The 27,946-nt window shown below is 40.4% G+C and overlaps 1 pseudogene; it reads right to left on the reverse strand.

The window, feature by feature from the left end:
• Positions 1-6,390: 6,390 nt before the first annotated feature.
• On the reverse strand, positions 6,391-26,989 carry LOC142025786 (poly(A) polymerase gamma-like; annotated as a pseudogene).
• Between the last annotated feature and the right edge of the window lie 957 nt (positions 26,990-27,946).

Raw genomic sequence — 27,946 nt, forward strand, 5'->3', positions numbered from 1 at the left:
TTCCAAAAATATGAAGGTCCAGCTCCTTCTCCCACAAGGAATTTCCAGGTCTGAAAGCTGTTGCTCGTCTTCACCTGCCAGTCCAGCCTATTCACAGGCACAGCAGCACTGGGGATCTGTGCTTTCCCACAGACAGAATATCTCATGCCATTCGCTATCGGCAGAGCATCTTTACAAATAGACGAACATCCGCTTCCTTCTCTGACCAGGATGATGCCAGCCCTGAAAGCTCCTGCTGGTCGTCACCTGCCCCGTGCAGCCTATCCACAGGCACAACAGCACTGGGGATCTGTGCTTTCCCAGAGATGGAACATCTCATGGCGCTATTCTCCACAGAGACTCTTTCTGAAAAGACGAATATCTGGCTCCTTCTCGCACCAGGAAGGTGCCAGACCTGAAAGCTAATGCTGGTCTTCACCTGCCCCGTGCAGCCTATTCACAGGCACAACAGCACTGGGGATCTGTGCTTTCCCACAGACGGAACATCTCATGGTGCTCTGCCTCGGCAGAGCCTCTATTTGAAAAGATCAATGTCTGGCTCCTTATCCGAACAGGAAGGTGCCAGCCCTGAAAGCTCCTGCTGGTCTTCACCTGCCCCATGCAGCCTATTCACAGGCACAACAGCACTGGGGATCTGTGCTTTCCCAGGGACTCAACATCCCGTGGAGCTCTACTTGGCAGAGCCTCTTTCCGAAAAGGCAAACTTCCGGCTCCTTCTCCCACCAGGAATATGCCAGCCCTGAAAGCTCCTGCTGGTCTTCACCTGCCCAGTCCAGCCTATTTACAGGCACAACAGCACTGGGGATCTGGTCTTTTGCAAGACGGAACATCTCATGCTGCTTGTTCTCGGCAGAGCCTCTTTCCAAAAAGATGAACGTCTGCTTCCTTCTCTGACCAGAATGGTGCAAGCCCTGAAAGCTCCTGCTGGTTTTCACGTGGCCTGGCAGACTATTCACAGGCACAGCAGTACTGGGGATCTGTGCTTTCCCAGAGACGGAACATCTCATGGCGCTCCTCTTGGTAGGTCCTCTTTCCAAAAAGGCAATCGTCCGGCTCCTTCTCCAAACAGGAAGGTGCCAGCCCTGAAAGATCCTGCTGGTCTTCACCTGCCCCATGCAGCCTAATGACAGGCACAACACCACGGGGGGTCTGTGCCTTCCCACATCTCATGGCGCTATTCTCGTACTCGGCAGAGCCTGTTTCCAAAAAGATGAAAGTCCGGCTCCTTCTCCTACCAGAAAGGTTCTAGCCCTGAAAGCTCCTGCTGGTCTACACCTGACCCATGCAGCCCATTCACAGGCACAACAGCACTGGGGATCTGTTTTTTCCAGAGATGGAACATCTCATGGCGCTCGTTCTCAGCAGAGCCTCTATCCAAAGAGACGAATATTCTGTCACTTCATTAGGATCCCACACTTGTTTGGGCATGAAGTCCCAGACCACCAGAGGTGACAACCATTCCAGGTACCTGCCCAGATTCTTTCATGTGCCTTGCCACCTAATACTGCACTGCCTTGGGTGATATCCCTGTGCTGATCTCTCTAAAGAGCTGCTTAACCTTTGAAAAAACAGAAACAATATTCCTGAGAAATACCAATAGGAGTATTTTGCTTACCCAAGGATGCTCACGATACTGAAGAGTTATTGTAAGAAGAGAGAAAATACCTACCTAAAGAGAAGGTGCCCTTCTCTTTCCTCCACTGACTGGCTCTTGGAAGAGAAAAGGGAAAAGATGTAATTGTGAAGTGTCTCCACAAGATGGTTCCCAAAACACAGGCAAGGCATAAATGCAGGGCCCAAATACCAAATTAGGATCAAGGCCACTGCTTTTATCATAATTCTTCCAGGCAAAACACCACCAAGTGCTACACAGCACAGAAAAGAAGGGAGCATGGCACAGATCAGATAAAGCAATGTCGAGAACAGAGAAGTCAACATCGTGATCAGCAACTCTTCAAGAGATATAATAATTATAGGTTCCCTCTAGTACGCTCTGGTCAAACCCTTTCAGCCCCACGTTGGGTTTAACCCCAGTAGGCAGCTAAGCATCACACAGCTGCTTGATCACTTCCCAACCCACAACGGAATAGGGAGAGAATTGCAAGGGTAAAAGTGCAAAAACATTTGAGTTGAGATAAAGACAATTTAATAAGAAAAGTAGGGGGGAACACACACACAAAAAACCAAACAACAAACCCAAACCAAGAAAAGTACGTTATGGAAAAAATCCCAATTTCTCACCACCAATGGAAGCTCAGCCAGTACCTGAGAAGCAGCAGCCCCCTGCAATTATCCCCTGTCCACCCACCCCCCGATTTGATTTCTGAGCACAATATCAAATGGTCTGGAATATCCCTTTTGTCAGATGGAGTCAGTGGTCCCAGCTGTGTCCCCTCCCAACTTCTTGTGCACCCCAGGCCTGCTCACTGGCAGGGCACTATGAGAAGCAGAAAAGGCCTCGATGCTAACTAGGTAAGAACTGCTCAGCAATATGTAAAACATCACTGTGTTATCAGCACTGTTGTATGAACACATCCAAAACATAGCACCATACAGGCTCCCATGATGAAAATTAACTCTGTCCCAGTTAAAACCAGCACACAGGCACCATTATTGCTAAAGATGCACACGCTTTCAATTGCAGATACAGCCGTAAAATATGTACAATTATAGATACAGTCAGACACCATAACCTTCAGCATTGCAGATACAAGTATGGTCACACACACAAGCACACACTCCATTACACCTACAACTACAGCTTCAGCTCGTAATACCATTACAGATAGAGGTGCCATTAAACATACAGGTACTGATCCAAACACAATTCAAGACACACACACACACACACACAGATACCAGTACAGACACAGGTACAGGTACAATTAGGCATGGAGGTACCCATAGAGATACCTTTACAGACACTGATAGCAGTAAAAAGACCGCGACACTGTTACAGACAGTCACACTCATACCGAGACCCTGAGTGGTACAGAGACTATTAGACATAGCCTTCCTGATACTATGTCAGCTAGTGAGTCTTTGGAACTTAAAAGAGGGACTTGGAACATATAAATGAGGTTTTGGACTCTAAAAATGCATCTTTGGCCTCTAAACCTGAGACTTTGGAAACTAAACCTGAGCCTTTGGACCATTAAAAGGAGGCTTCTCTCTAGAAAGAGGCTTCCTCCATCTTAAAATAAAGGTTTAGATCCAAAAAATGAAACTGTGGGCCCTAAAAAAGGCTATGGGTAATAAAAGACAGGTTTGGACCCTAAAACGAGTATTTCTGCCCTAAACATGAGGCTTTGGGCACCAAAAAGGAGGGGCTAGAAGCTACACATGACGCTTTGGACCCTAAACAAGAAGGCAACCTATTGGTTCTTCTATGGAGCCCAGAAATTAAGCTTTGCTCCCAAATATAGGGCTTTGGGCACTCCAGTGAAGGCTTAGCGTTACGTAAAGGCAGTATTAATAAGCCTCCTCCCTCCTGAAGTCAAAGTCAAGATTAACAGTTTCAAGATACTTTTTTTTTTTGTCCTTGGTTTTTGACTCATTAAGGCAAAAAGTATTCTATTACTTTCTCTCTCTAGTTTCTACAGGGACATCCATTGCAACAGCAGAAGTGGAGGTGATGTCACACGAACCACTTCTTTGCTTAGACCTGACAAGTAAACCCACAGGAGATGTTAATTCCTGCAATGGAATTTCTTGCTCAAAGTTACTAACTACACACAATTTCAACACCGAGCTGCTCCTCTTTATGGAGATTGATCGTGCATCCCTCACCCCTGCCACCTGGACCTCCAAGCCGCACACACCGCAACCAGCTAAGAAAGCAGATAGAAACAGCAAAGTTTGCAGGAAGTCTAGTATCAAAGAGCCTCCCTCACTGAGTCTTTATGCATGATTAACTTTTCTTTCAATCACTTTGACAGAGCACTTGCTCCATAAACAAAGGAAAATATTTCAGTTGAATTGTTGCAGTTTGAACTTTATTTAAAACAGCTGTAATCTAATCTGCATAGTCCTGGGGCCAGGAATAGCCAGGGAAGCTCCAGAACAGTGACATCACTCTGCACTGGGCCAAGCGTTGAGTCAGGGTATATTAAGGTAAAGCATGTAACCTCACCTGTGCTGGATCAAGACCAGGAAACTAGTAACCTAACTTCTTCCTAAACTTCTTTTTGACACCCTAAGAGTGAGAGGAACAAAACAAACAAACAAAAAAGTAAGAGCCATCAGAATATAATTCTGCAAAGCAAAAGTAAAAAAAAAAATAAAGTAAATCCATGTAAAGGCATATACTTTGGTATCAGTGAGCTAGGTTAGTTTGAGACTAGTTGCATAAATGCATGTGCTGACCTAGAGGTTAAGGGCAAGACAGCCTTTAACAGCCTTGGGATGCTCAAGTTGAAGAATTTGTTTAAAAGCATGGTAATATCACAGGGTTGTAGACTATTACAAAACACTTACTTTTCACATTTGCTTTGCTGTTTATCTTATCACCTACTTCAGCTTTAATTCCTTCAAACTCCTGACGGATTTTTATTTACACAGGTGCTGAAGTTGTATACCTACTGTAACTAGTACACAGACTTGACAGTATTTAAATACTATGGTTTTAACACAGGTCACAAAACCAAGGTAACCATTTTGCAAACTCAAGGTGTAGCTCTGCTAAAAGCCACTTAAGTAACATGGGTTCTGTTTCTAATTTTAACCTGTGAGTAAACCTAAGCCTTGCACTCTGAAGTTTTGGGGTTTTTGGAGGGGAGAAGGAAGAAGACGACCTCTCAAACCCACTAGGGCAAATTTTCTAAGAGATAATTTGCACTTGAAGCAAGCTGGAAAACAGAGGTAATAAGGAAAAAGTAAGTATATGGTCATAGTCATGCTTTCTCCACAAGTTTGGAATACTAGCAGTAGGGGGAATGCTAGAGAATGAAGACCTAACAAGACAGCTACATGCCTCTTGGGTCTTATCACTAAGGTTTTAGGTGGATGCTTAAGATGATCAGAGCTCAGAATTGCTGTTTAAGCCAAGCAACTAATTTTAAAAGAATCCAGGGGTATCTGTTGTCCGCACAGCAAACTGGGACTTCTGCTGTCAATGCAGTTTGCTAGCTGCACTATTCAGAGGGTGTTAATTCACAACCTGGAAATACTAGAAGCAGGAAAGCAGTGGTCCTAGTCTCCTCAAATTTACTCTACCATGACATTATTATTTTGTAGAACATATTTTTTGTGGCACTGCCCCCCCACACACACCCTGCCTTACATTTGCTTTAGTTGTTTGGGGTTTTTAAGCAGATCGCATATGCATTAAAAATAATAAATAAATAAAAGAAGAAGAGACTGAAGATTTTAAATTTCTCTTTGGAAGACAGTATTTTACAGTAGATACAAAAATACTTTGGAAGAACATAAAACTTCATTTACAAAAACACCAAATTATAAAGAAATTACAATAGAGGGATAGCATAACATTTGCTTCATGTGATCAGAATTTCTCCCCACCCTTCAAAAAACCCTAATGCGCTTAACTGGGTAAGCAGTGTTACCAGTTTACAGAACCGGACCTTCAGACTACTGCAAGTTTTCATGTAATCGTGTAGAACAGCTTTCAGGATTTATCTGAAACCACTCTCTGCGTGTCGACTGCTTTCAAGACTGTACCTTGCAGGTGGCTAGCAGTGTCACAACAGCCTTGGCTATTGCAACGTTTAAGTACATCTTCAGCCTGTGTGTTCTGAGTTTAGCTTTACTACCCAGTGACAACTGTTTACTCCCTCATGCTGGGGCAGTCTTAAGACAAAAATCAGATACAATGGCAAGGGACATGTCTATCATCTCCATACCTTGATAGCATCCTCTGCTGCATCTTCTTCAATACTTAAATTATTTATGGGCCTCCATGGGAGGCAATACTTGTGTAGTGCATGGCTGTCTTAGGCAGTGGAAAGCTACTAGCTGAGGAAGCTGAGCACCATTGTGATAGATGCACAGGAGTGTATGTGCCCTACGGGAAAATAATTTAAGATAAGAACAATATATGCACATGCACTAGGAAAGCACAAATGAATACAAGCACATTCATATACACTTTGAATGACAGTGTGCTTGCAGTGACTAGTTAACCTGTTTACATACATTCTGAATCCAAGTCACAGGACAGGTTGTGTTTTGTGGCTTTTTCAAAAGCTGTTTCAGCTAGTGACAGTTAAGACTTTTAAAAAGACTAATAAGGATAACTCTTACAAGAATATATTTGGGAAATTAGACTGAAATAAGTTAAACTAAAAAGCATATTTTTGTTTACATCAACAAACACATAGAGTATTTGTGTGAGGTAGTCTAGGCACTGAAACAGTCCATTCAGCTTTCCAGTTAGTCCACTGAGTAAAACCTCTTCAAAATTACATTGTCTGTAGATCTGCTGCTGACATCTTCTGGATTGCCACCATCTTTGAATGCTGAATCCTGGCCAGTTAACTAGAAGAACAGAATACACAGGCCCAGAATAATTGCTATACTAAAATTACCCTCATATTTGAGTACAGCTTCCAGTCAACACATTAAGTGTATTAGTGGCTATTCTTAAAACAACATTTAGACAAGACTACCATTGCCACACAGCAATCTCAAGCGTCACAAAAAGTCTTACTACCCAAACCTTGAAATCTGTACTTGAAATATTCAATAGTAGGTAACAGTTCTGCAAGTTGATTCTTTACAAGTATCAAAATCGAGTTTTTTCTAGTTGTTCTTTGCCTCTACCTCAAATCAGAGGTCAAGCCACACAAACAGCTGTTTGAGGAGAGTTATGTATAACAATAAAACAAATCAAGCATTAATCGAAAGCTTCCACAAAAACAAGATCTAACAAGCAACTCCACACTGTCATGTCAGCAGTGGACAACCTATTGAGTAGGCTGCTGATTTCTAAAGCAGCAAACCTATCAATAGGCATTCAAAAATCATCTGCCAGGACAAGATTAGCTCATACTTTTAAATTTATAAGATTCATATCCTCTTCATTTTGAGGTATCTTTTTTTTTTTCTGAATTAAGAACCGCTTCCAAATAAGTCAGTTCATTCAGCAATTGGTCAGTGCAGTAATATACAAGTACAGTAGTATTTAGAGACCCTGCCACCAGACCAAAAAACAGTCACTAGTGCCAGATCTTGGAAAAAAAGTTGTTTAATAGCTACACAGTATATTCAAGACAATTTCTCACACCTACTTCCTAGGAAAACTATCATTATGCTTAAATTTAGATTCCTGAATCCACTGGGGATGTATATTTCTTCTCAGTTATGTCATTCGTTGTACATCAATAATGAATTCTACTTCAAACACTCCCTGGCCTAGCCCCCCCTTCCTTACCTTTTCTCTGTCTACTAGTTTTTGTGGGGCATTCTTCTGATGTAGGTAAACGAGGTCCTTCAGTGGTCACTGAATAAGGTCGTTTAGGTGCAGCATTCTTAGGATCTGTAATTGGAGTCCCACTTAATTCATGCTGTCCTTGGACAAAATGTGATCCGGGTTGAGAACCTGTGTTATGTCCTGGAATGGTGCAACCAACTGGAGCTCCCAATGTTCTTATTGCAACTGTAGCCTCCATTTCTGTAGGAGACACCAAGCTTCTAGAGTTCAGCCATGAAATTAAAGACTGCATTCCACCCACTACTTCAATATATACTTAAATCAGTAACAGGAATGGAGAGTCCCTTAGACACTGATGGCACAGCTACACGAGGTAGCACCATCAGATTTCTGATACACAGCATTTCTGTAAAAGTCAGATGCTAAAGTTATAAAATGCTAGTTTGTAAAATACTATACATTTCATTTCCAGAAAGCACTGCTACAGTACCAAATGGTCTGAACACAGAAGGCATTACACATTTGGTAGTCTTGGGCTATTACTCTCAAGATTACGTATTCCTCCTGTGCTGAAGTAGCTTATGAACAAACAGACTTCTCAGGAAGTGACAGACACTTTTACTGCCCGAACTCTCATACTGCTGCACCAAGTCAGTAGCAGCTCTAGTGTTTCTGTGATCAAGATCAGCACTTCATTAGGACATAATACTGCTTGGCATTAACCATACTTTTTGTTAGAAAGAACAGCTACCTACATATAAAGCACTCCGGCTTCAAGTTACATGATAAACTACGGGGATCTACATTCAAGACCAAATAATTTCTCTGGTATCACGTTCTTCTTTCTTCCTATATGTGTTCATGTACATTAAATTAATTTTTTCAAGGATTTCTTTAACCTGTCTCCCCCCCATGTGCCCAAAGGAAATGACAGCTTTGCTCCTGAAGCCATTAGAGCCCTCCACATGCTTATGAACAACATAGATTCAACAAGAAATCCTACAGCTCATTCAGATTGTGAGTCAGTTAAAAAGCAGCTGCTTCACAGTTTTAAGGTTATGGTGCTAACCTTTTTTCTCTCTGCTGTAGAAGTGTCCAATTTAGAAATCTTATTTAACAAAGAGGCATTATCTAGTGTTCTGGAGTCCGTGTCTCTGGAACTGTCCAAACAGCTTCCATCTGAAGAAGTCCTTTTGCGCTGAAGCCCACTAGCATTTTGACTAGCACCTAGCATGCTTTGCTGAAACAACAACAACAAAATAATGAAGTAATTATTAAAGCAAAAAAAAAATATTGCCAGAAGAGCCAACTTTTTATTATACCTTCTTTCTTTTCTGTAAGGTTTCTGCAGGCAAAAAATAGTGGAGATGCTTTCTCTTCATATGAGCTGCCTCAGTCTTCATACCACCCTTTAGCACATTGAGGTTGTTATCCTGGCTGGAAACTAACAGGAAATTTAGTGTTGTAGCTTAGTGGGAATGTTTGCATTAAGTATTTGTCAAAGTTACATACAGTTTCTTTAGAAACAGCAAGCCTTTAAGTCTGTCCAGCCCAAACAAAGAACAAGAAGTTGTCCCAAGATGAACATGACTCAAGATGCCCATTTCACATCCAGTAGAGACCAGATACATTACCGCTATTCGAGTTCAAATATGCATTTATGTGCTCAGTTATAGCTGTGGTTTGCTAATCATGCAGCTCACATCTGAGCTGATTTAAACCTGAAGGAGATAATACTCCTTAACCCTTAGTTTTCTGGCTGAAAATAGATCTAGACGAATTTCTGAATCAACCCAACTGTGCTCAGCTGATGAGAGACCAGACACCTTAATCAAGATTTAGACTAATTTTTTAATTTGATATTTACAGTGATGACTGTGGGTTTTTTTTCACTAATTCACGTGTTAAAACTCTATCTGTCCAAGACAGACTGGATTTTAGGGACATCTGACTTATCAGAACCACCACAATTTAAACCAGTTTTTCTTAACTGCCTGCAAACAACCTTTTATGCAACTAAAAAATGCTATACTAGCACAGCAGTTATTACAGAATTAAGTCACATTTAGGTAAGTTTAACAAGCCTATTGTGAGCATAACTGGAAAGTCAGCTTACTAACATACAGAGTGGGAATCAAAGGAAGGACATGCAACCAAAACAAAAAGGCTTATAAGTCTTTCTACAGGAGACCTTGAAGTGAAATAAAAGCACAAATATGAACATTCACACCAGTATGAACAGTTGCTTCAAAGTAAATTCAATAATGTTTTTATGGAAAAGTGAGATAAAGTTCATTTAACAAAAGCCTTCCAAACTATGAGCCTTATACTCTTGAGCCCATCAACTCTGCCCTCTACAGACATTCTCTCAAAGTCAAGGCACATGATAAAAGCTTTCTTGCATGTAACTATTGGTCACTCCCACATTTGCCAAAGGATATCACACCTCTCAAGAAATACCTTTTCTGTTCAATCTCTCTGGATTCAAACCCTGTATCTGAAACATACTACAGGCTGTGCTTCACTAAACTAAGAGCACACAGCTATTCTAATAAAGTTTGTGCATAGAAATACAGGATTTAATATTCGTTCTAGCCTCTTAGCAGTACATAAACCTTGTTGACGTAATTTACATTTTCCACAACACTGAAAAACAGTGCCACTGGATGTAACTTATAAGACAAGCATCAGTTCAGAGAAGAGTGCAAGTCTGAGGAAGTCGCCCCACTTGGCTTGAAACTCAGACAAGAGTTTTGATGCCTTTTTTCTGTGCTTTTCTCATATCCCAAAGCACGAGCTAAAAAGAAGGTCAGCTTTTACTGCATTTACTCATGTTGTTTGAGCAACACAACACACCACTCACACTGGTACCATGGATAAATGTTTGTTTGCACTGATGAAGAGTTTAAAGGAGCCCACCATTAGAACTTTTTGTCCAAACACACTTGTCGCTTCAGAAGAGTAACCTGATTTCCTTAGTTTATCATTATGATAGCTAGGCACAAGCCTGACAGCCCACATGCACTTCTGAAAGGCACAAGAGCAGGCAGCTTGGGAAGAAGCAAACAGATTGTGGCAAAGACCTGTACTTTCAAACGACTGCTCACCCCCAAACCCCTTTATCCTAGCATTATCTAACAACACTTGCAATATTACTTTATTTCTACAACTATCAAAAGTAATAATGGAAGATGAACATGAAGATTTACATGCAAGACTGCATGTCATTACAACATGACGACTCACTGCCTTTCAAAGTTCTGGGATGATATCATACACAAACTGTTATTTTGGACAAAATACTCTCAACGGGCATTAACAACTTATTTTAGAGCCTGATACAATTAATTCCCACTTTCAAAGTTCAGCAACTGACAACTGTTTTTGACAAGTGTAGCTACACCCAGTAAATGGAGATCTCCTGGCTTCACATCTGACTTTCCACCTCATGAATCGCAGTTCCTTTGTGAGAGTTTACTATGATCTGCAGAGCTGTTATTTCACATGTGGTATATGGTATAGGACTTCAGTACACACTTTTGTTTCAACATGGACTTACTGTGCCAAAGTGTCAAAAGAGAATGTTTTTCAGGCTAATCTTCTATGTGTCATGCTCTATATAAATATCTAATAGCTAATACCAGAAGGAAGCACAATTCACTTTGTGAAGCAACTTGCACTAGAATAAAAAAATGAAACCCTACAAGACTAGAGCAAAATATAGGCTTACCTTTCAACGACTGTATAACATATGTTAAATCAACATTAACACTTGCTGCATTTTCCACTTTCCTAAATACAATTCCAAGAAACCACATTGACACGTATCCACTCCTAAAAAGTCGGATTCACAAATCTATCATTTATGCACAGATGGCAGTTATCTGGATGCTAGCATGTACTCTCAAGAAGGGATTAAGCAAAAGAGTTTAGTTGTACGCAGCAGTTAAAGATTAGAGTCAGCCCATACTTAAGTTCTCTGAGAACTACTCCCTGAAGTTCTCCCTTCTTTAAAAAGATCCTACATGCTCAGAACCTTGCCCGTCAGGCAACATACCTACAAAACAGTAGGTTCGTAACTGAACATCTCTCGCGGGTAAGCTGAGGTGAATGAATATAAACAAGGTGTAATACATTGGCCAAACTGTATTTCAGAAAACTAATGAAACTCACTGTTTACAAAGTTCTCGGCTGCCAGGGAAAGACTGTGGCTTTACACGCGCAATAGATATAAATTCATTCCACTCCAAGTTTCCAGCCAGCACACAGATTTTAGATTTGACAAGACCAATCCTAATATAAACAAGAGACATTTACTCATTTTTAACTGTATCCAGCACAGTCGTTATATGCCTTTTTACAATACAATGCTAATACAAAAATGCTAACCAGTCAGTAAGTAGTAAGTTTCATTCAGCTGAGCAGATACTAGATATTTATATCACACACACTGTAGTTTGAGAAGTTTCCAGTGACATTTGAGCTTTCAAGTTTCCAAAGACAGAGGCAAACAAGTTTAACTTGTACTTTTAACGGGTCAGATACAACACTTCAACATATAACCTATGATGAAAATATCAACAAGAAGCAGATTCCCAGCACCTCTGGCTGCATTTTGAAGAGCAGCAAAACTCATTTTTACCCCTAAGATCAAGGAGAAGAACAGTTTAGAAAAGGCTCAAGCACAACTGTTCAATTACACTTGAGTAAAGATGCAATTCTTCCTGCAGATTGACCTGTGAAAAGAGTTTACCCTTTTCCAGCCAAACTGAAAAATATTGTTCCTTTAATAAACAAATGATCTAGTCAACACAGTCTCAGCAGAAACTTACCCAAGAAATGTATCATGACTGTAGCGTTCGCCGCATATCAAGGTGCCATGATTAGATCGCTGATCAACCCCCAGACCAGGGAAAGAGACAGATAACACACACAGTGTGAGTGTCAACTTCCGCCTTTTATTGCGCAGTTAATTCCTTTTATACTAACAAGGGGAGGCGGGATCACAGGTACATCACAAGGCTGCGACTAACCCTCTAACTTTCCATGACATCGCAAGATCTTCCGAACGCCAGACCCTACACATGACCACAAAGGCTCTTCATTTAAATGAAGTACTGGCATTTTACCCTTTTACCTAAAACACGGCTAGCTTTGAAAGCAGTCAGAACTCTACGTTCTTCAAAAGTATCTTATGTTGATGAACAACAGAGATGTGCCATCTATTCCCAAATCCATTCAAGAGTTGGTGAACTAAACTTGTTCTTATAGCAGACAAACTGAAGCAAGTTTTTCCTCTGCTTTTCATTTTCCCAGATGCAAAACTAAGCCCCGTTTGCTGCCATTTCTGTCACTGCAAAAACATCAGCTTTTACTGGAGCCAGAACTTTCCTCATCTTTATTGGAGATAAAATAAGCTTTGTTCACTTAAAAACATTTCACATCAAAAACTATTTGGCTCTAAGCCCTCTGCCCATAACTCCTTGTTGTACACCTAACTGCAACTGGCATCAAGCTGTAGCTGATACAATTTTTAAGTGAATACATTAAAAAGTTCAGGTAAAAGGTATTACCTATTAAAGCTATTTTTAAACATGAGAGAAGATGTCTTTTAGAGATAGCACAAGAATTAAATTATTTGCCTTAAAGCACAAGCCAAACTTTGAAGTATAACCAAGGTGCCCTCAGACAAGAACCCTTGTCTTCCAGACAAGACAGATTATACACAGAGCTATTTTGCTTGCTTACTTGAGCAAAGCAGGTAAAGTACTCATTTCTTAAGAGTAAGAACTCCACACACATTACAGTACCTTAATTCCTCACCGTTTCCCCTTATTTCAAGATTCACAGTTAGTCAGCCCATTCACACAGGTTAAACAAGTTGTTATTGGCATATCTCCCTTGAGACAGTGACAAATGTCATGTCATAAGCAGTCATTTTCTCTAACTACAATCGAAGTGGTTCTCACACCACATTTCACAAAGTAGATCAGCACCCCTGCAATGTACCTATCCACTACCAAGCGTGTTGAGATGATCATTTTCAGCACTAAACATAAGATGCCTGAGCACACTACTAGATTAAAACTTAGTAAACACTATTTATCAGCATTCAGATGCTCTGTGCAGACAGTCAGGTTTCACGCAGATTAAACAGCCTTGTTTCACTTCACTGGAGAAAAGGAGGCTCTGGAATAGGCTGACTACATAACCAGAGCAACTTAGCATTGAGTGCAATGTAGTCCTAAATTAAATATTACATCCAGTAAAAAAGTTATGAAACCAAGTCTTCTAAGGCTCTGCAACAGTGGTCTTCAAAGTTGGGGGGGGGGGGGGTACGCCAGGGGGTGCACAAGACAATCCACTGGGTATGGGAAGAAAATACTAGAACTTCAGTAATGTGTATGTAACTTGTAAATAAGTAGATATATACTGCAAGTATGTGTTTAAAAATTTCTTTTTTTGCTCACAGGAGTGCACAAAGGTTTGGAGACCACTGGTCTATAAGTCAGTAAAAGATCTAGCTCTCCAGTGTCCACTATACATCTGATGACATCAAGTAATCCCCGTTTACTTCAGGCTCTGCAACAAGGAACACCTTCCTAACTGAAGTAGCATTGGGTAAGTAGTCTCCCTAGACTCCTTGCATCTGCTTCTCCAGATGACACAGAGCATCTGACCTTCAGGCATACACACACTAACCCTCTTTGTTCCTTCTCATCATGACTTAGATCTTTAGGTTAACTTCTGAAACAGCAAGATTTATGTTAACCTCCCTTCACAAGAAAGCTTTTAGTTTTGCTCATGAACTGTCTACTTAACCTGGTAATGTATTCCATGCCCAGTTGCACAGTTGAAAGTTTTATTTTTGTTAACTGTATTAACAAATGGAGTGCAACACTGAATTGAGTGTCAATTATCTATTGAACCCACATTCAAAGCAAGTCTTACCACTCTAAGTGATGCTCTTCAGTAGAGGCACTAGCAGTCAGCACAATATAATGTCTAGAAGAAAAGAAAAATTGATATCCTAGCTCAGGACTTTATATTCCTTCAAGTGAAACCAAAACTGCCTTAAATGTATAGAATGTGACTTCCAGACAAGACAGATTATATCCTGCACTTAACACAGTATTAACTGAAGAAAAACTGATTACATCCTCTAGAATTGTGTTCTGCTACATTCTAAGTATCAGAGTTGATTTCTTTTCATAAAAACAGTGTCAGTGGCATAACACACACAGTTTTTTCTATCTTCCCTATACTTATCCAAAATTCATATGACTGCCTCCAGTTTCTGAAAAACAAACATCAATGCCATCTTCTATTTAGACTTCAAGCTAAAACTCACTATGCTAACCAGTAAATAAATAATTTCAAGTTCAGATAACAGATTTCAAACATACTTGTATTTCTGAAAGAAGTTCCATGGTTCAAAGAGCTTTGGCCAGTCTGATTTTCCTTGGAGAATCTCATTTGTAACTGCAAGACCTGCAATTAAGGTTGAAAACCTTATTACTTTTTTTTTTTTTTTTTTAAGACTAGCAGAGGATGATATAAACTTTATAAGATCCAGGTTTTGAACAGTGATTGACAGATCAAAAAGCAGGAATTCCCTTGACACAATGCAGGTCTACTACAACAGTTCATTGTAAAACTGGTCCCTTATTGCATGCTACAGATATACTTCCCAGAGGACTCTTCTGCCTAAAAGGGTGGAACACTTCACGGAATATAACCAATTCAGATAATGTGGTTTCATAGAGCAAGAATTATACTTTTTAATCAGTTAATAAGCATGTAAAGAACTTTACCATGTTTTAACTCCTCTACCATTACCACTTGCGTTGATGTAGACACGTTGTATGTAGAGTTCTGCTGCAGATAGGCTGGGGTGATGATAGGCATTACATGACATTGGTCTCATGGGTTCACCTATGATGTTAAAACAATTGTGCTCAGCACCAGCAGCTTAGGCTAGAAGAAAGTTTAAAGGCTTCTGAATTCAATGTCTACATACCCTAGGGTCCCATACTGGTAAGTTAAGATTGCTCTCTTTGTGTTGTTTCAGCAATACAGGTTTTGGCCACTCCCTGTGTAAGAAAAGCCAGTAACTCACCATCCATTTAAAACTCTGCCATGTAATTCAGGGTAGGATTGAATGTTGTTGGTGTAAATCTTATATAAAGAACTACCTCAAAAAGTGTAACTACTTTCTGCAAATTAAAGTAGTCATAAATAGCTCTTACCATTTTGAAAAAAAACCAAGAACTTCTGAACCAGAGTAGTAGCCAAAGCATTTGGATAGAGCTGACACGTTCTTGCTACTAGCACGGCCCAGGAAACCCTACCAAGGAATCCCAGCACGTTGGAGTAAATGCCACGTCCTACAATGGGTACGCTGTCGTTAGCCTGTACTCTTTCAACACCCAAGTATACTCCTTCAAATTTACAGCACCAACTTCACAATCTATAGAATACCTAGTACACTTCAGCCTCAAAGTCAGTTATTTTTGCAGTGCAATGAGGTCAAAATTGTTGGTCCTCACAGCGATGAGAAAAAGAATTGTTACCACACCACTTCCCAAAATACTGCTACTCTGAAATTTGCCTGCACTGCTACAGCTACTGCTTCATCCAACTTCCCTTAATAAAAGGGTTCTGCCATTCTTCTAGCACTTGCTCTAGTCACATGCGCAAACGGTATTTTCTTATTCCTTATGTATCAAGCTTTTATACTTCACTTGGCATTTTTATCCTTTGTAGTCAGGTTTCTGATAAGCAATGCAGTGCCTTGTCTTGTAGGTACTCCCCTCTTCTCCCCACTCTACCCCCATTAAAAAACACACAGAATCTACCCCACGGGGGTAAAAAACTGTTATTTAAACAGCTATCCAAAGCTGAGGGACTTCTAATGCGATTATTTTTTCAGCATGAGGTACGTCTGAAAAGTTTAAAGATCACAAACAATCACATTACTTATGTTTTGCCCACAGTTTAATTGCATGGAGTGTGAGCCAGAAGTTCTCTTTATTTGGCACTAGGTGTAGTATTTCATCAGTAACTCTGCAGCCTGTAAGAAAAAATGCTGAAGTACAGAACATCCTAGTAACAGGTTGTCCTGGGTTCAGCTGGGATAGAGTTAATTTTCACAGGAACCTAGAATTGGGCACAGCCAGGACAGCTGACCTGAACTAGCCAAGGAGCTATTCCATACCATGTGATAACATGCTCAGTATATAAATGGGGAGCGGGCTGGGGGGGCTCTCAGCTTTTGGTGGGGGAAGTGGCGGAGCGTCGGGTTCTGGGTGGTGAGCAGTTGCACTGTGCATCACTCGTTTTGTATATTCTTTTATTAGTACCATTGTTGTTGTAATGTCTCTTTTTGTGCTGTCCCAGTAAATTGTCCTTATCTCAAACCTCGAGGTTACTTTTTTTTTTTTTTCCTTTTCTCCTTTCTGATTCTCCTCCCCATCCCACCAGAGGGGGGCAGGAGGAGTGAGCGAGCGGCTGCGTGGTCCTTTGTTATCGGCTGGGCTGAAACCACGACACAGGTACAAGTCAGTTTTATGCTACACTGGATCAATAGCTTACAGTTTATCCTTCAAGTCTATGAAAACAAGTTTGGATTACTTGCTTTGTATTACCTTAAAAATTAGAGATTACACATAATATTCAGTATCACGTCAGGTAACTGGTGCCCTCAACAGCTTTTTCATACTTTAGGCTGCAGCCAACAATTTTCAGTAAGGCCCTTCTACAGGATTCCGAAAACTAAGTTTCTTTCGACAGCCAGGAACAATTAAACCAGTCAGTGTTAAACAGCAAGCAAGTCAGGCTTCAGGTAGTTGGTAGTAAAACTTGGGGGTTTGGGGGTTGTTGTTTTTTTTTTAATGAACTACCACACATTCTTCTCTATCAAGTGCTCTACCTATTCATCTGAAGCAGTTTCTGTGGCAAACTGGAACAATGCACATACGCTAAGCAAAGAAACATGAAACACAGGTCTATCTAAACAGACAACTTGAAACATCTAAATTTAAGACCACTCACCACCTCCTCAGATCTCAAGTATACAGGGAATCAGTTTCTGCATCTTGTAGAGAAACTTGGGTTCTGTAATGTGCACTCCATACCAATTTTAGTAACATTTTCTTTTTAAAGATGTGTAAATATGCTTACCATTTAAGCTCCGTATATTTCTTATATCCAGGCTTCTGAGATATGAGTCATCTCTGAGATCAAGATTATCAGAAACAGTTGGCATAGACAGTCTTGCAAACATGAGCTCAATCTTAAGAGGAAGAAAGTGTCAACCGTTAGAATGCCACCCAGTTTGCAAACAGCACACTAGCGGGGGACAGTTAGTCAATTCTAAAAAGAGTGGTTAACATTTGTATTTAGAAGTATATGACTATAGATACATCTCTCGAGATTTATTAGCCAGAAGACTCCATAAAATTTCTAGAAGTTCCATATTTTATTTACAAAACCTTCATTGCATCACCCCTTTCTTTTTAAGCTAGGGAAAGGAAGAGGGTTTTTTAAGCTGAAAAAGATTACTCTAGACTTAGAATTTGAATTAAAAAGGAACTTACAGTTAATCATAGAATTAAGACATAAGTTCAATCACCTCAACTATACTTCAGCAAAGCAGAGAGCATCTTCTTTACGCAGTTGTCCTGGTTTCAGCTGGGATATTGTCCTCCTAGTAGCTGGTATGGTGCTATGTTTTGAATTCAGTATGTGAAGAATGTTGATAACACTGATGTTTTCAGTTGTTGCTAAGTAGTGTTTAGTCTAAAGTCAAGGATTTTTCAGCTTCTCATGCCCAGCCAGCGAGAAAGCTGGAGGGGCGCAAGAAGTTGCCACAGGACAGAGCCAGGGCACCTGACCCAAACTGGCCAACAGGGTATTCCATACCATGCGACGTCACATCTAGTATAGAAACTGGGGGGAGTGGGGGCAGGGGATCGCCACTCGGGGACTAGTTGGGTGTCAACCGGCAGGTGGTGAGCAATTGCACTGCGCATCATTTGTACATTCCAATCCTTTTATTATTACTGTTGTCATTTTATTAGTATTATCATTATTAGTTTCTTCTTTTCTGTTCTATTAAACCATTCTTATCTCAACCCACGAGTTTTACTTCTTTTCCCGATTTTCTCCCCCATCCCACTGGGGGCAGGTTAGAGGGGAGAGAGTGAGTGAGCGGCTGCGTGGTGCTTAATTGCTGGCTGGGCTTAAACCACGACATCCATAAAAGAAAAAAAAATACAAACCAACCATGTTACTGGAAAACACCCTTCCACTTACAGGTTTCCAAATCAACTTCTGCTTTTTTGCCCAGCATTAACATATATCAGGGGAAAAAGATCCTGCTTATGGTTTTTAGATAACTTGACCTAACTTAGAAGTCACAACTACTTTTTAAAAAAAACATTTGTGGATATAAGAAAAGATCCAAGTTGCTAACCTCTTAAGACAGATTATTTGCATTGCACTAGACAGTTAGAACTCATGGCCAGGAAATGAAAAGGTTTGAAATCCACGAAGGGTGACACTACATACAGCACAAGTTTTGGACACATGAAATCTGTTTCATATCAGTTTTGATTTAAGGATATTCCCATCAGCTTCCTGCTAACATTGAACAAGACAATTTAACACTGGCTTCTTTTAGTTCAATGTCTTTGCTGTGCTGCTACTGATTCTGGAAGGACATTATAGTTCATTGTAGAGGAAGGACATATAACAAAGTGGTCTGTTAAAGAGAGCTGTCGCAGCAAATTCAGCATTACCTTGGTTTTGTTTATGGAAGAGGATGAATGAAAACATCAACCAATCTGCAGCTAATGTTGCTAGCAGAGCCTTGTGCTCTTAAACACAGTGTTTGATTTTTATAGTTTAGAGGCTTAGCTGTACATACATCTGTTTTAATCTAAATCCAAGAGCTGTATGTCAGCATGCAGAGCTGCACAAGTTAAGCTCTGTTTGTAGAAGGTGCTCAAATCTGCTTTAGCTAGCTCACTGCCCAGTTAGGCTGAGCAGGACACCAGGCACCTGGGTTTGGAGGCCCACAAGGTTACTGCCCCTGGAACTCCAAGCACAGCAAGGCATCATTTTCACCTCCAAACCTCCGCTTGCCCAGTCTGCTTAGACTTCTTTGCAATCAGAAGCAGCACAGGACTGACATGGCAGGACAACATTAAATTAAAAGCAGCATGAGCTTTTTTCTTTTTACACCATAGAACCCTTGCTTTAGAAAGGGAAAAATGGAGAAAGAAACACCTACTTTGCATTACTAGATGAAACCAGGAGAGAGAAAGGAGTGGGACAGGAGGTAACGACTGTATTTAATGGATCAAGGGTCTCTACAGAAACACTAGTAGCAAAAGGGGGAGACACATTAAAAAGGTCTCTGCAACTCATCTCGCTTGTCAAAGAGTCCATATCCAACCCCTAAGGCTAAAGGGATTAATGATGCCATTATTCAGACCAGATATTTTCCTACTCCACATACAGACAACTTCAAATATTAGCTGGGTTAGTCAAGAGATGCTTAGATCTATTTAACGTATCTGACCCACTTTGGCTGGAAGGGCATGAGGAAATGCTCAAAGAACAGCTTCAACACTTGATTTTGAAAAGATAGCTTATTACATCTCCTTATTTCTAATTGTTGCCTTTACTCTTCCACTGAGGGAAGATGGATTTCTCTCTCTCAGAGTAGCTTTATCCAACTACAGACATGGCTTTTAGTCATCTAGTGGGCTCCCCCTGCCCCCCTTCTCTATGAGCTCATTTTTCAAACTTTTTTCTATGTGTTTTCCAAAAAGCTGGAGCGAGCGGGTATTAGGACTGTAGTCCTATCAACTAGTCTCCCCAGTCAGAACAGCTGTTTACTTGCAAGTGTTACTAGGCCTTGACCTAATTTGCCTTGCCTTGTTTATAGGCATTGTCAACTTCCACTTCATAAGTAAAAATAGTCATAATTAATATTTTCCTTCTTATGCTATCATTTTCATAACAAATACAGAAGGAAAGCCTATGTTTAATTGCTGTGCATTACATCTAAATTAAAACACCTACAGCAGCAACTTCCTATGTGTTTTACGCATTACTTGCAGTGTACAACTTGCACTTCAGAGAGTTTGCACAACACAAGAATGGGTTTTAGACATCGCTAGCATCCAAGATCTTTCCAGTGTACAGAAGGCCACCATCTGCCTTTCATTGCCCCATTCTTCCTACAGAGGCTATAATTAGAGATTGACATAAAGGACAATATCAATTAGATAGATATTGTTAAGAGCAAATTCTTTTAGGCAATAGTAGATATTTTTCAGTTGCTTGGAGGTATTACTGAAAATTTGATCGCACAACTTAGAAGCTGAGGAAAATGGCACTTGGAAAGTTTTATTGAGAGAGTAACTTATGCCCAATAGAATTTGTTCCCTTTTTGGTATTAAAAAAACCAGAAAATAAAAAATCTTACTTCTCTCTCTCAACTGTACCAGACTGCCGGGCGTATACAAAGAAGAGATCTTAAGAGAAAAAGTAGTATGCATGGCATACTACCTATTCATCCATCAGCCTTCTGTTTAAATGAGAAGTCTCTGGCAGTTTAATATTTTGCCAACTCTTGCTATGATTTCTCCACCATAGTGAACAGCTCCAACGTACTTCTGTTCTGAGAGATCCTAATTTTATACAAGAAGTTAAACTGATTTGTTCCAAGTTTTGTCACTTGTTTATATCTTCACAAAGCTGCAAGCCACTTCTCCTGCATACTCCAAGAGACAACGGATAAGTTCACACTATTACAGTTCAGGGAGTTGCCTTCAGCCATCAGGGCGGTGTATGAGCCTTCACTGTGAATGCGTCCCTCCGACTCATGAGGTCGGCTTGCCTCCAGCCGGGTAGAAATTTATCACTCCAGCCTTTTCCACCCTCACCACCTGGGAGGAGGAATGAATGGAAATCAGCTCCTGACCCCCCAAATTGATAGCACAAAACAAAACCCCCAAACAACAAACAAACCAAATCCAACCAACCAAGAAAACCCCCAAAACCCGTGACCTTCACTGAAGTAACACCAGCTACACCTTCCATTCCGACCACACAAACTCATGCTAAAAAAAGCCTGCAAACACCTGCTGGCAAGTTAAAGCACCTTGCTCCTGATGCCAGCATTCAGAGAAAGCCACTTTTTTTTCCGCCTTGAAGCTGGGTCGGTAGCCCAAGAGCAGCGGCAAGCCACAGCCGCAGGCAGTCCGTACAGCACAGATATTAACTCGTCTTCTCTCCAACTTCTTTTATCTTCTTCCACGTACGCTTCCTATGCTGTTGCCTCATGATGATGTATCTGGCCTGCTCTTGTCCCTGAATTGTTATTTTCTTGCTTCCTGAATTGGAGATTTTAGACAATCTGTGGGATGGATCCTGGGTTTTGTTCTGGTTTATCTTTAAGATTTTATAAACACAGTGCACCCTTACAATCTATCTATAACACATATATATCAAAAGGAAGGAATGACCTGAAACTGCAATAATAGATAAAACAGACTCCTCTCTCTCCAATTGAGAGAAAGCAGCTTGACTATTTGGGCTGACTAAAGTGAAGAAACTCCAAATTGTCATAAAATAACAGTGTTGACTTTTCCAAGAATTTGCTCAATCAGTGTCAACTAAGTTGTTAGAAAAAGAATGTTGCAGGCTGACTTCTATTGGGAAATCAATTTCTACAGCCCTGTTCGGCCAGTAATCAAAAGGGTGGCTTTCCACCTGATCCTGTAATTGTTTTTAATTTTCATATGCAATTATGGTTTCCTCCCAAAGAGTTCCTTTTTCAGAGTCCTCTTTTCAATCAGGTACTGCAGTTTTATTTTAAATAATTTTACTGCAAGCACATATCCTCTTTGTTAAAGCAAATTCAAATTAGGCCATTTAAAAATTAACAACCTCTTGTATTCTCCACAACTATCTTCTGCATACTTACTTCATAATAAATCAACTGTTGCAGAAGTGCTACAGCCTCATTTAACAGCTTACAAGTAGTAATACATTGAATTTCTGTAGAATACTTACAGTTCCCAGCCTGGTCTGCTACCTGCTGAGCAAATTGTACTGGCTCTCACAGTAAAGGATGACCTTTTGGAGTGGAGAGAGGAAAAAGCAAAAAATCCCATTCAGTTTATCTGAAGATAATTTTTTAAAAGACATTCTAAAGTTACAGTTCCTTACCACTGGTGGGTATTGATAGTCCTTGGGGGCTCAGACGACTTGCTATTGCTGGCTGTCTTCGCATAGGAACCTGATAGCCCTTGTGAATAAATGCAGACAGCTGGAAAATAAGTTCTACTAAAATATAAGAATCGCTGCATATGTTGGAAGAAAGCTTACCTTCTCGTCCAACAAACTGCTGATTGACAGAGAGGAAGATGTAGAAGGTTCAGTGGCAGTCACCAGAGCAGCAGGAGGTGTAAGTCATGAGTGGTGGTGGAGGCAGTGGCGGCTGCTGCTGCTGTTGCTGCCAAATCTGCTGATAGAGCCTTTTTGTGTAGCCAGTTCCATTTTTGAAGTTGTTCACAGCCTAGAGGCAGAAAAACATTTACAAAAAAGGTAAGATGAAACTTCAGCAGATATACGAACAAAAGCCTTCCCAGAGGAAAATTACTTGTGTATTCCTGTAAATGCTACCGGTCCTAAAAGAAATCAACATACAGATATATGAACACATGACATTAAACACTGATACTAATGACTGGTAACTCAGAGTAACTGTATTTAAAGTACTTCAGTGTTAACGCCAAATTTGAAAGCGAGGCAATCACGTTAAACAAGAGTGTGATCTGAATTTGCCAGATTGCCTCTAAAGAGTTGTAAGCTTCTGTGACAACAACAGAGAATGTATTTGAAAACTAAATTTAGCCTTATTCAATTACGCCTTGCTTAAGGAGATGTAAATTAATATTTTCTTCCCTTTCAGCTTTTTACAAATAGCCTTTTCTTACAAGCACTTTACGTAAACGTCATTGTGTTACCTGCCATAGGCACTTGCTGGCAATCAAAGCATCAGGCGAAACATCTGTCTGATGACACGTTGGGCATGTACATTCCTCAGATTCCAGTAATGCTGTTCTAATTCCTGTGAATAATTAGAATAATCAAAATAGTATTTAGCCAAACTAAGGAAGTTTTGGGGGTTCTAATCAATTATAGAAACACATATATGATTACTGGGTGAATATGGTCTCGAATTGAGAGCATGAAGCTATAAATGTTCAATAGTGTAAAAAATTTCTAGTATGCAGCAAATAACTATACAGTTTTGATACTTCACTATTGTAACATCTGAAGATGTAGCACAGGCTGTGTCTTGATGTTTCAACTAGTCTTTTTCCCACTATCTAGTACAGCGAGAAGTCCCCAACCTCAAGGTTAATGAATAAAACACATCTCGAGAAACCATCAGTAGGTTCAAAAAACCATTAGTAGGTTCGAGTTCTGAAGGTTTTAACCAACTCTCCCGTGGAGAAGAATGTGGATTAAATGCTTAACTATCCGCTTGTTGCAGACCACTGTAAGTCACCAGAGTTGGCTATATAATTTTGTATGAGAGAAAGGGCTGTGGACAAACTAAATGCATTCAATATCTAATATTGTAATCACCTGCACAGTTAGCCACTCTTCTCATACTCGTCCTTCCACATGTAAAGAAGATTTAACTAGATATGTAAAAAGGTGGGGGAAGCTTCCTGGCTTTTTTTTTCCCTTTATACGAGAAGAGCGCTTTCGTATTCAATTCGTATTAAATATTAAATAGAACTGGTAACAAAGTTACTTCGTTATCTCCTCTTTCTGCTTTCAGAAGATCAGATGTGATGTTTTGAATCAACAGTTAAGGGAGTAACACTAACATTCATCAAAATAACTGTTTCCACAGCAGGGAATAACAGCTGCATCAGTCATTATGTCCTTACAAATCAGACATAACAACTTGTCTGGAACAGGATCATCATCCGAGGAGAAGTACGGCTCCTCTGGTAAAAAGGGAGGCTTTTCCTTCTTTCCTCTAGCATAAGCTTCCCTGGAGGAGGGGTGGGGAAGGAAAAAGAAACAAGTTAAAGATGGGTAAAGGAAAACTTTTCCAAGCTTTGGATTTTATCAGAGGAAGATAGGAGATGGAATTCTCACTCCACATTGGCCTTCTAAAACATAGGCACTTGGTTTAAACTACTTTTCTATAGCCACAACACTATAAGAGGGAGGGAGGAACAGTTTTCTTTCTGCAGAACTCTCCCATTCATTGGATCAACTAAGAAGTAAGCTCAGACTAGGAAAATATTTTTTGACAGCTAGAAATCAGGTGAAATGAACCCCACCTCTCCTTTGCCAGAGGATGAATGTAAATTGCAGGCTCAGGATAAAGGTAGTCTCTGAGTAATTACATTTAATAAAAGGAAGAAGTCTATGTTACAGCTTCTACAAAAGGAGATCCATGATGGAAAACGAGAAGTGCTATCAAGCTCATTTTAAAACAGCCACTCTTGTCAGCACACGGTAGTATTTTCTCAGTTTATAGCAACATGAAAACGTCAGTCTGTTTCACGCATGGGATTTAATAAAAGTCAGAGGGGGAGGAAATCTCAGTCCAACAGCTACCTGCTAAATTTGGCAAGAAGCCTTTGAAACATAAAACAGAAGCAAAATGAGCTTTCAAGGACAACAACTCCACTGCAAACACTACTGAAATGTTTTGCGGAAATACAGATTCTTAGCATACCACAAGTTTAGCCACCTTCCAGGGGCATGAGCAGCAGGACCACCCTCTTTTAATATTGGAAAGTATCACAGATTTTCAGGTTAAGATACAATGACAGTGCTTCCTCCCCCATAATGACAGATGCTGACCAACTTGGTTGCATTGCCACTCAGATATTTATGCATGGTTTCTCTCGCTCACTTTTTGGTCAGTTCACTTAGTTCCATACTTATGTATTAATAGTTGGTATTCCATATTTTCCAGAGCTTGTCAGCATAGCACCCTTTGTATTGGCATCTTTCATCTCTGTCATGAAAATCCTTGGAATTCCTGTGCTCTTTTTAATTCTGGGAACAGACTCAAAATTTTTGTCCTGTTCAAGAAAAGAGAGGCAGACGTACCTCAAGACCCACACTTCAAATGACATTTCCCTGATTATTTTAAGCAGCAAAAGCCTTTAATCCTCTCCTTTTACCCAGCGTAAGGGTTGCTCAACTGAAATACTTGTTTTCCTACATGAATATAGCCAGGACGTTCCAAAAACTTGAGCAGCGTTTTTAAGTCGAGTGACATTCTTTGGCTTAACTTCAGGTTCCTTAAGGCTGACATATGCCTTAGCTCACCATCCACTCAGAGAAGAGACATAAACCCACTGCTCCTCCTCCAAAGCACAATTCAGAGTGAGAGCTTAAGCCGGTGCTCTGAATCAGTCACTGGAGAAACTTACATTCACCATCTATAAGTGAAGGTTGAATACATACATACCACATGTATACCTTCAGTGACTAACGTTAAATGGCATGAATACTCAACCAGGGACTTAGTGTAATTAAAACATGCAAATATTCAATAGATGGGGTCAAGAGAAATGCCTTGGTTTCATACAAAATAATAAAAACTCTGAACTGTCAAAAAAAGAGTGGAAAACAGAAAAATTTCCACTAATACTGAAGTATATAAAAAATATGCATGAAAGTTCACGGAGAAAGATCTATGGACATATTTAATGTCTACGACCTAGAAAGAAAATTTCACCTTTATCATTCCAGCTTTCCCTTGACTTTTGAAGGGCTCTGCAACATTGCCATATAACTCTGCATTTCACCCCAAGAGAAACAATTCTTAATATGAGTATTCATGTATTTGTTACGTAACTGCCAAGGTAAAACAATTAAAAACGAGAGTAACACCAGAAGTGCCCCACAATCATACCCCATTTGTTGGGCAGTTCTTCATGTAGTGGCCAGGCCTTCCACAACGAAAGCAAGTATATGATGGTGGAGGTGGGCCCAAGGGTTTCTTCATGTAACTAAGAGGTTTTGGGCAAAAAAAGAAAAAGGTAGGCATGTGTCTCTCTTGTTAAAACACACTTCTCTGCAATTATCCCATAAGCTTCAAAGAACAGCTTTCACACAATCAACACTTACTTGATTGGATCGTATCCACAGCAGGACTGTACCATCAAAGCTTTTATTTCATCTTCTTCAGAAGCATTGGCTTCAGTCAGATTGCCAGTCTGTTTAACAGGTAATTATTTGACATGCGCATTAGAAACACATTTAAGCCCACACAGCCAAAGACACCACCACTCACTCGATCCTGTAAAGAGCAGCACAACGCCAGCTGAGGTTGCATGAAAACAGTGGCTTACGTACAATATAGCTGTACTGAAGACGCTTTGAAGAGTCCTTGTGCCATTACAGGGTGTATATGTGCCTGTTAATCTACCTGAAAAGAGCATCCTTGGGCACTCAAAACCTTACGCTCTCTTTCTGCCTTACATAAAGACTTGTGTAACTAATCCCATTTTCTTCCACGTGGACATAGGCCATGTGCAGCAAAAATTACACTATCCAGTATTTTTAAGCTGATTTTTAAGCTCCAGACTAGTTGAAGGAGGAGACTTCCACTGTACGCTTAATTCAGAAAGATGTATGCAAGGATCATTATTTACATTTTGCAGCACTGAAATGACACACAACTTAAGATTTGGGGAGGTTGCTTTTGCTTGCTGAAATTCAGCTTCTGACACAGAAGCATTGTTTAACCTTCAGGTGCACAATCTCTCTTAAATCCTCCACAGAGCTGATGGGGATAGGCATGTCTTGCGTCCCTGAATACCTGGGACTGGGAAAAGGCCTTGTCGGAATGTGTCTTCACGGCCTTAAAGAGGATGAGACAGCCAGCAACCATCCTTACCATGTGTATTCTAAGATAAAAAGAAATACTGGCAACACTGTTTATCATGGGGAGGAAGAATACAGCTGGAAAACTGTGAAGAAAACCATGTACCAGCAACACAGGATTGTGGATGCAATGTGTGTTATTTCATGAAAAACAACTTGAAATCAAAACTGATGGTTGGTGGGAGTTGTGCATAGTAAAATGTAGCTGAAGTAGGGTCAGAATACTTAAACCAGGGAATTAGAAAGATATTTCAAACCTTGGCATAAATAATACAGAGTGTAATTCAGAAGCAGAGCACACACACCCCCCCTCCCAAGGGAAGATTCATAACGGCCTCTTTCATACACACAGTATTTCTTTCTGTGGAGGTGAAAGCAGGCTGAAAACCACAGAAGACAGCCAGGAAGAGCAGAACATTCACTGCAGTAAATACACAAATTGCAAAGCATGTTCTAACTTGACCTCACACAGGGTCACATGTACCCTCATTTCCCAAAAGCCGGTGTGACAGGTACACTCGACCCCATAACCAAACTAGCCATAGGTTGGTACAGGCTCCAAAGGAGGTAAAGGCCTGAGCCATAGCCGGGCCAAGAACTCCT

Source organism: Buteo buteo, chromosome 30, assembly GCF_964188355.1.
Source record: "Buteo buteo chromosome 30, bButBut1.hap1.1, whole genome shotgun sequence".
Classification (NCBI taxonomy): Eukaryota; Metazoa; Chordata; class Aves; order Accipitriformes; family Accipitridae; genus Buteo; species Buteo buteo.